Source organism: Dipodomys spectabilis, unplaced genomic scaffold (assembly GCF_019054845.1).
Source record: "Dipodomys spectabilis isolate Male_0828 unplaced genomic scaffold, ASM1905484v1 ptg000152l, whole genome shotgun sequence".
Taxonomy (NCBI): domain Eukaryota; kingdom Metazoa; phylum Chordata; class Mammalia; order Rodentia; family Heteromyidae; genus Dipodomys; species Dipodomys spectabilis.
Window position 1 is genome coordinate 4,145,441 of NW_024870829.1, and position 7,911 is coordinate 4,153,351.

A 7,911-nucleotide genomic window follows, 5' to 3' on the forward strand; every position below is an offset into this window, starting at 1 on the left:
CAACCCCCAGGACCATAAAGATGTAGAAGAAAGTGAAAGTGTAGGAGAAAGAGGAAAGGAAAGGAGGAGGAAGGGGTAAGAGAGGAGAAAGAGCATAGCACGAGAGAGAAGAGGAGGGGACAGGGAGAAAATAGAGGTAGGAGAGAAGGAAGAAGGAAACAGGAACCTAGGGATGAGGAGCAGGAGAGGAGGCAGGAAGAGGAAGATAAATGTAAGATAACAACAAGAGCTGTTGGAAAATATTTTGCATAAGCGATCTACATGTGCAGGCAGGATTATTTTCTAATCAGAGAAATAGCTAGATAGGTGACAATATGGGTGATACCTGTTGCTTGGTCATTTTATTCTCTTTCTTCAGTGAGGTATTCAGAAGAAATATTGAGTTTGGTGTTTTACAGATACACTTCAGGATTTCTTTACATGAATCAAACATGGGAAAGGACTAAATGCAACTTCTCTTAAATAAAAAATAATAGAAGCTATATGTATTGGTGTTACTATGCATGAAGAAATCCTGGAGATTTCTGGTTAATTCAGAGGTCCCCATGGAAAAATATAGGACAAGAGGAAAGCAAAACTGTTTTTAAAGTGTAATAGGTTATCATTAATGAATAGTTTTCCTGGACATTTTTCGTTTTTCTTTTTTCTTTCTTTTTGCCAATTGTTCATTGCTCCAAGGCTGTGCCCTGAAGCCCCTTCCAAGTCACTACGTGAAACTCCATTTCTGTAGTCCCTGTGGGTGTGGGTGCCTTCTTAGGTCACCCGTTGAAATGTGGGGCCAACTCCCTTACGGTGGATGTGCTGTGAGTGGATGTGTGTGCATGCTCCCCAGTATTGCTAGATGAACCCCGCCCACACTTCCCACTTAACTTCCCAGTCTCAGTTGCTCCATTTCACCCAGCAGCTGGCAGCTATGGGGCTAGAGTTGAGGCCACTGCTGCCCTCTCCTCCTCCAGTTGTGCTAGTACTGGTCTTCTGTGCTCCTGAGTGCGTGGCCCATCCTCCGGAGACTCTGTTCTGGAGTCACTGCCTGTCCCCATGAGTGCGGGGTGGGGGAAACCATGTTTGTACACTGCACAGTCCATGGGTAAAGGAAGGCTGAGCATGCAGTCTGCCTCCTTGGGGCCAGGTAGCCCAACCTTGGTTCACCTCATCAGGCTTTAAGGGGGTCTGGGGACTGGAGCCATGTGCTGGCCCCTCTGCCAGCCGGCTTGTGACAGCTGCAGCAGCTCAGCAATTTCGAGCCCCTTCAGCATCTCTGTGGACCTCCATTTTCTGGTCCCTGTGGAGTCGGATACAGGTCCAACCCTACATATGCCCATCCATGCCAGAGGAGCCTGGATTTGCAGCACACCAGCTGCAGCACCGAGGGACTGAAGCCCCTTTGGCTTTGCTGTGTAGTCTCCTCCGTCAACCTTCTGGCCCATATGGGCCCAGCTCTGGGTACCATTCCAGGGATACTCCATTTGGAGGCAATGGGCTCACCCCCTACCCTCGTTTTTCTCCAAAGCAGGGGAATGGGCCTGGCCTTGGCAGTGTAGTCTGCACAGATGGAAGGCAGGACTTGGCGTCTGCCCTGCCTTCTCCCTTGGCTTTGACATCTGAGTCTGGGTTGCTTGATTTGGTCACTAATGGAGACTTGTTGGCTACAGCCCACCGCAACAAGTGCTATACTTGCTGCAGCAGCAATGCAGTGTCCTGGGCCCCCTTAGGGTCACCACATGGACCTCTGATGGGTCTATATGGGCTGGGTGTGGGTTTCATCCCAGGACTCCCAATAGGAAGTGCCACTCCCCTTCGTGGTACTGAAAGCAAGAGGTGGCACATATAATATCTACTTTCTAACACTTTCCTTTATTGAGAAAAACAGAACTGGGAGATAAAATAAGTTTTATAAAAACAAAATATATAAACTATATCACTTCCACCTGTTAAACCATTGAAATATTTTTTAATCCAGTACGAATTCTGTCTGTAATTACTTACTTTACACTTGAATGTAACTAATGTTATATATTTTGTGTGTATTTTACTATTCTAGTATAACTTTATTTGTACTACTTACATACAATTTTTTTTCAAATTCTGAGATTTAATCACGTGTTTACGGGTAAGAGTTTTGTTGTACTTTTATTTCAGTTTTCCATTATGGCCTTATGAATACAAACAATAAAATCCATTCTTGCTAGCAAAAAGTTCAATGATTTTGAACTAGAGACTCAAGGATAGAGCATTACATATCATACAGTAGTATGTATCGCTTTGTTTAATACTGCTCCATAAACTAATTAGTAATTCAGGCGGCAGCCACTTCATCTGGCATGCTGGTCTGTCTGGTGAAGTAGGATGCTAGTTGCAGCATCTTCATATGGGACCCTTGTGTGCACCTCTCCTGGGACTGTAGGAGAAGATCAGGGTGCACCTGCTGTCAGACTAGGGCAGCAACCCGGCAGCTGCTGCGTGAATGACAAAATGCCACTGACTCACATCTAGCACATGCCTGCCACCTGGGCCTGGGCCTTGAGGATCAGTCCCTGGGAGCACACATACACCACAGGGCAGGGGTCGCCCACCTAGGAAGGAGTACAGATTGAACAGAAGCCAGTCTGTGGAGCAGCTTGTACAATATTTATCCTTCGTGGAGCACAGGACTACTCTGCTCTGCTGTGGAGAGAAGACAAGAAAGACAGGCCCAGGAGGGGTGATGCCAACTTTTGTACTCAGGCTGACAAGGAAACTTTCTTCCATGCTCTCTCGAGCAGGCTCAGGAAGCCCTTCCATGCTCCTTGTCCATGGAGTAGCAGCCAGAGACACTCACATCTTGTATTCCTGGCTGCTTTTTGGAGTTTGCTTGTTAATTTATTCAGAGAGCCCCTCCCTCAGACAGCAGAGTTATATTCTGGGTTTTGTAAAAACGTTCAGCATCTGAGCATTCCCAGGGTTTTTTTAATTGTTTCTTGTAAATGCGTTGTGAAATTTGTGTTTTAGGTGTTGAGGTGCGGGAGGAGGAGCCAGATTATGAACATAGTTTCCTACAAGCCTTTCATCTAAAAATGAAAATAGATTCTCTCTAAAAATGCCTTTCAGGAAATAAATTTGAGATTGAGAAAAGGTTGTTTTCGCATGAGATGAAAATGTGCTATTTTTATATGCATGTTTTATGCATTCAAATTACACTTAAGTAATTCACTATCTAGGAACAATCGTCCAGACCTAAGAATTAAGTGTTTTGTGAGCTATAGGCAGGGTTATCGCAAAAGACCTCTTTGCTATTCGGGGTCTTTTACTGTTCCATCTGACTTTTTGGATTGCTTCTTCTATTTCGTTGAAGAGTGAGATTGGGATATTGATAAGGATCACATTGAATTTGGATATAGCCTTTGGCAGTATTGCCATTTTCATGATGTTAATCCTCCCAATCCATGAGCGTGGGAGGTTGCCCACTTCCTGAGTTATGCTTTCATTTTCTTTTTCAGGTTTTTAAATTTCCATCATAGAGGTCTTTCACCTCTTAAGTTAACTCCTAGGTATTTTATTTTTTGTGTGGGTATTAAAACGGGGTTGCTTTCTTAATTTCAGCCACACTCATATTGTTATTGGAATACAGGAAAGCCATTGATTTCTGAGGGTGAATTTTATACTCGGCTAGTTTGCCAAAGTTTCTGATCAGCTCAAGTAACTTGGGAGTGGAGAACATGGGGTTCTTTGAATACAAGACCAGCTCATCTGCAAAGATGGAGAGTTTTACTTCATCTTTCTCTATTTGGATCCCATGTAAGTTAGCATCTTGTCTTATTGCCCCATCTAGCATTCTAATACTAATTTGAAGAGTAGTGGAGAGAGCAGACATCCTTATCTCATTCCTGAATTTATAAGAAATGTCCTTAACTTTTCACCATTAAGTATAATGATAGCTTTAGGTTTGTCAATCCTTAGAAGAAAGAACAGCACTAGAGCAATATCAGTTCCAAATTTCAAACTCTACTAAAAAGCAATAAGTAATAAGAAAAGCAAAAAGTAATAAGAACAGCTTGGTTCTGGCACAAGAACAGACCTGAGGACCAATGGAGTAGGACTGAAGACTCAGAAATGAACCCCTGACCTATAGCCACTGAATGTTTGACAAGGGAGCAAAAAATAGAATGGAAGAAAGACAGCCTTTTGAGTAAATGATGTTGGCACAGTTGGTTAAACACCTGTAGAAAACTAAAGCTAGATCTGTATATATCACCCTGCACGAGAATCAACTCCAAATGGATCAAAGACCTCAAAATAAAAGAAGACACCATGAAAACATTGCATGAAGGAATAGGATAAACTCTAGAGCTTTTTAGTACAGGCTGAAATTTTCTTTAAAGAGAGTCAGAAACAAAGAGTAAAGAAAGATAAATTAAGAAATTCATTTTTTAATTCATCTCTTTATGAAACTAGTAATTTGCTATTACAAGATGCGATGGAATTATAAATTCCAAGTGCTAATGGAGTCTGTATACAATAAACATATTATAATAGTCAAAAAACAGAAATCAAAGAAAATTTGGACAAATGGGATTACATGAAACATCAGAGCTTCTGCAAAGCAAAGGTCATAGTTAGCAAGATCAATAGAAAGCCCACGTTCTGGGAGAACATCTTCATGAGATATAAAACGGACAAGGTCTCACATCTAAAATATACTTAGGACTCAAAAAATTAAATTCTCCAACAGCAAATCCTCAAAGAAACAATTGCTCGATAACTAAGTGGGCTAAAGACTTAAAGAGAGAGTTCTCTGAAGAGGAAATAAAAATGGCCATTAGGCACATGAAGAAATGCTCAACTATTCTAGCTACAAAAGAATGCAAATCAAGACAACATTGAGATTGCACCTTACTCTAGTTAGAATGGCTATAATCCAGAAATATAATAGCAACAGATGTTGGAGGGGATGTAGCTAAAAGGACTCCTATTGCATTGTTGGTGGGAGTGTAAACTTGTTTAAACACTTTGTAAAGCAGTATGGAAGTTCTTGAAAAGACTCCAGGTAAAGCTTCCCTATGACCCAGCAATCCCACTTTTGGGCATTTAGGCATTTACCCAAATGATCACAAACAAGGTCATACCAAAGTTGCAAGCGCAACCATGTTTACTGCAGCATTATTCCACGTAACTATGATATGGACCCAACCTTGATGCTCCTCAGTACATGAATGGATCAAAAAAAATGTGATACACACACACACACACACACACACACACACACACACACACACACACAAAATTGAATTCTATGCCTCCATTAGAAAGAATGAAATTGCCGCAATTTTTAGGAAATGTAAAGACTTGGTAAGTATTATATTAAGTGAAGTAAGGCTAGGCCCAAAGAAACATAGGTCCCATGTTTTCCCTTGTTTGGAAGGACTAGTACATGTCTAGAACAAGCACAGAAGATCAAAGGCTATGTACATATGACCATATAAGATGATGTTAAGCGAAATATACCCCAAATCAGAGACACAAGTGGATTTATCTTCCTTGCCTTTTGTTTTTAATAAACTTATAATGCACTATGTGATTCTTTTGTAGGTTCATACCCCCATGGTATAATTCCTGTTTTCACTGCATTTGATTCTAGTGTTCTGCATCTTTTATATACATTTTTGTAATTTGGGGAGTGGAAAGGTTATAGCAGAATGCTGAAATGGGGATGCAGGTTGACTCATTGTGACGATGAGTTGTACAGGACACTGTGTCGAAAATGAATTTATAATGTCGGGCAGGAGTCAAGGAGGAAGGAGTTGGAGAGGTGGGGAGGGAAGTAGTAGGGGAAAAACAAAGGAGGAGGTAACAATGCTCAATAGGAAATGTAATCATTACCTTACTCATGTAACTGTAAACACTCTGTATAGCATTTTTACAATAAAAAAATATAAAAAAATATTTTCCTGGTGTAGATTTCCAGTGCTGTCCTGGGCATTGCATTTTTTGCCTTTTCTGGCTGTGGTTAGGTCCACCTGTCCAGTGGATCAGTAGTCTTCACAACTTCTTGGGCCCGAAGTGGTACTTGGACTATACAGTGGTGGTTGGAACCAGGCCAAGGACAGGATAAAAACACTTCCAGGGCATGGCTTCTTCATTCCCCATGCAACTAGGATTGCAAGCAGAATTTCTCTGAATTTACTCCAGAAAACAATCACTGCACCAAAAGGCAAGGTCACCAAACACCTCCCCTCTCCCCACATTCCCTACTTGCTCCCTCCTTGGGAAAGTACAAAAGAATTTTGCAGGTTTTGGTAAACACACAATTGTCCACTACCTCCCCTGGTAAACTAGGCTTAAAGTCACTAAGTCATGTAAACGGATAATGCCGCCCTCATTATTCTGGACAAGAACTTCAGGTTGTTTGATCCTTTAATTTGTTGTTGGTGGTGGTGGTGGTAGGAGGGCCTGAACTCTGGGTCTGAACACTGTCCCTGATGAGCTTTTCATCTCCAGCTAGTGCAATACCATTTGAGCCACAAAGCCATTTCCACTTTTTCTTCTTATGTCGTGCTGAGGAATTGAACCCAAGACTTCATGAATGCAAGACAAGCACTCTACCACTGAGTCTCCTTCCCAGCCCTAATGCTTTAATTCTTCAAATTGTATTTTTGTCGGTCCTGGAGTTTAATTTCAGGACCTGAGTGTTAACATATCACTGAGTTCTTCAGCTCAAGGGGAGCCTTCTACCACTTGAGCCACAGTGCCACTTCTTGTCCTCATAATGATGAGGAGAATATTTGAAATTGAATATGTGATTACAGAGGTGTGCTTTCTTGAGGTATATGTTCTTAGCATAATTTATATACTGTTGAAAATGAGACAGTTAAGATAGGGTTGTTGACATTCCTTGTATCCTTAACAGTATAATAATAAAACCAGTTTTATAATATATTATTTACAGTAATTACAGAATATCCCTAATTATGCATATATTATAAATATATCATTTATATTTTATGTAATATAGTATTTTATGTATATTATGCATACATAATTTAATTTCTCTGCTCATCTGTCCAGGAATTAAATTAGAAATGTCTTTGAAAATTGATAGTAAAGTAGGGTCCTTACAAGTTCGATTGCAACATAGCGTTTTACCCAATAAGTAGTTATTTATTCAGAATTGGTTTAGAAATGGAATATCATAACATAATTGAACATTCAGAAATAATTATGTAGGAACATGCCAAGGATGGAATTTAAAAAATATAACATGAGGACCTGTTGCAACAATGAGAAGTACAAGTTGTCATGTCAAAAACGAACTTTACAACTTGGGAGGTGAAGGATTGGGTGTGGGGGGAGGGAGGATGGGAAGGGATGGGAAGGGTAAACAAATGAGGAGCCTACAATGCTTGATAAGAAATGTACTCACTTTTGAGGAACCTCCATACTGCTTTCCAAAGTGGTTGAACAAGTTTACATTCCCACCAACAATGAAGTAAGGTTCCTTTCTGTCCACATCCCCTCCAGCATCTGTTGTTGTTAGAGTTCTTGATTTTTGCTGTTCTAACTGGAGTGAGGTGATATCTCAATGTTGTTTTGATTTGCATTTCTTTTATGGCTAGGGATGTTGAACATTTCTTCATGTGTCTATTGGCCATCCTTCTTTCTTCTTCAGAGAAGCTTCTCTTTAAGTCTTTCGCCCACTTACTTATTGGGCAGTTGTTTCTTTGAGGATTTGTTGTTGGGTGGTTTAATTTTTTGAGTTCCAAGTATATTTTAGATATGAGACCCTTGTCCGTTGTATGGCTAGTAAAGATCTTCTCCCAGTCCGTGGGCTTTCTATTGATCTTGCTAGCTATGTCATTTGCCCTGCAGAAGCTCTGCAACCTTATACAATCCCATTTGTCCAGCCTTTCTTTGATTTGTTGTGTTTCCGGGTCTCTA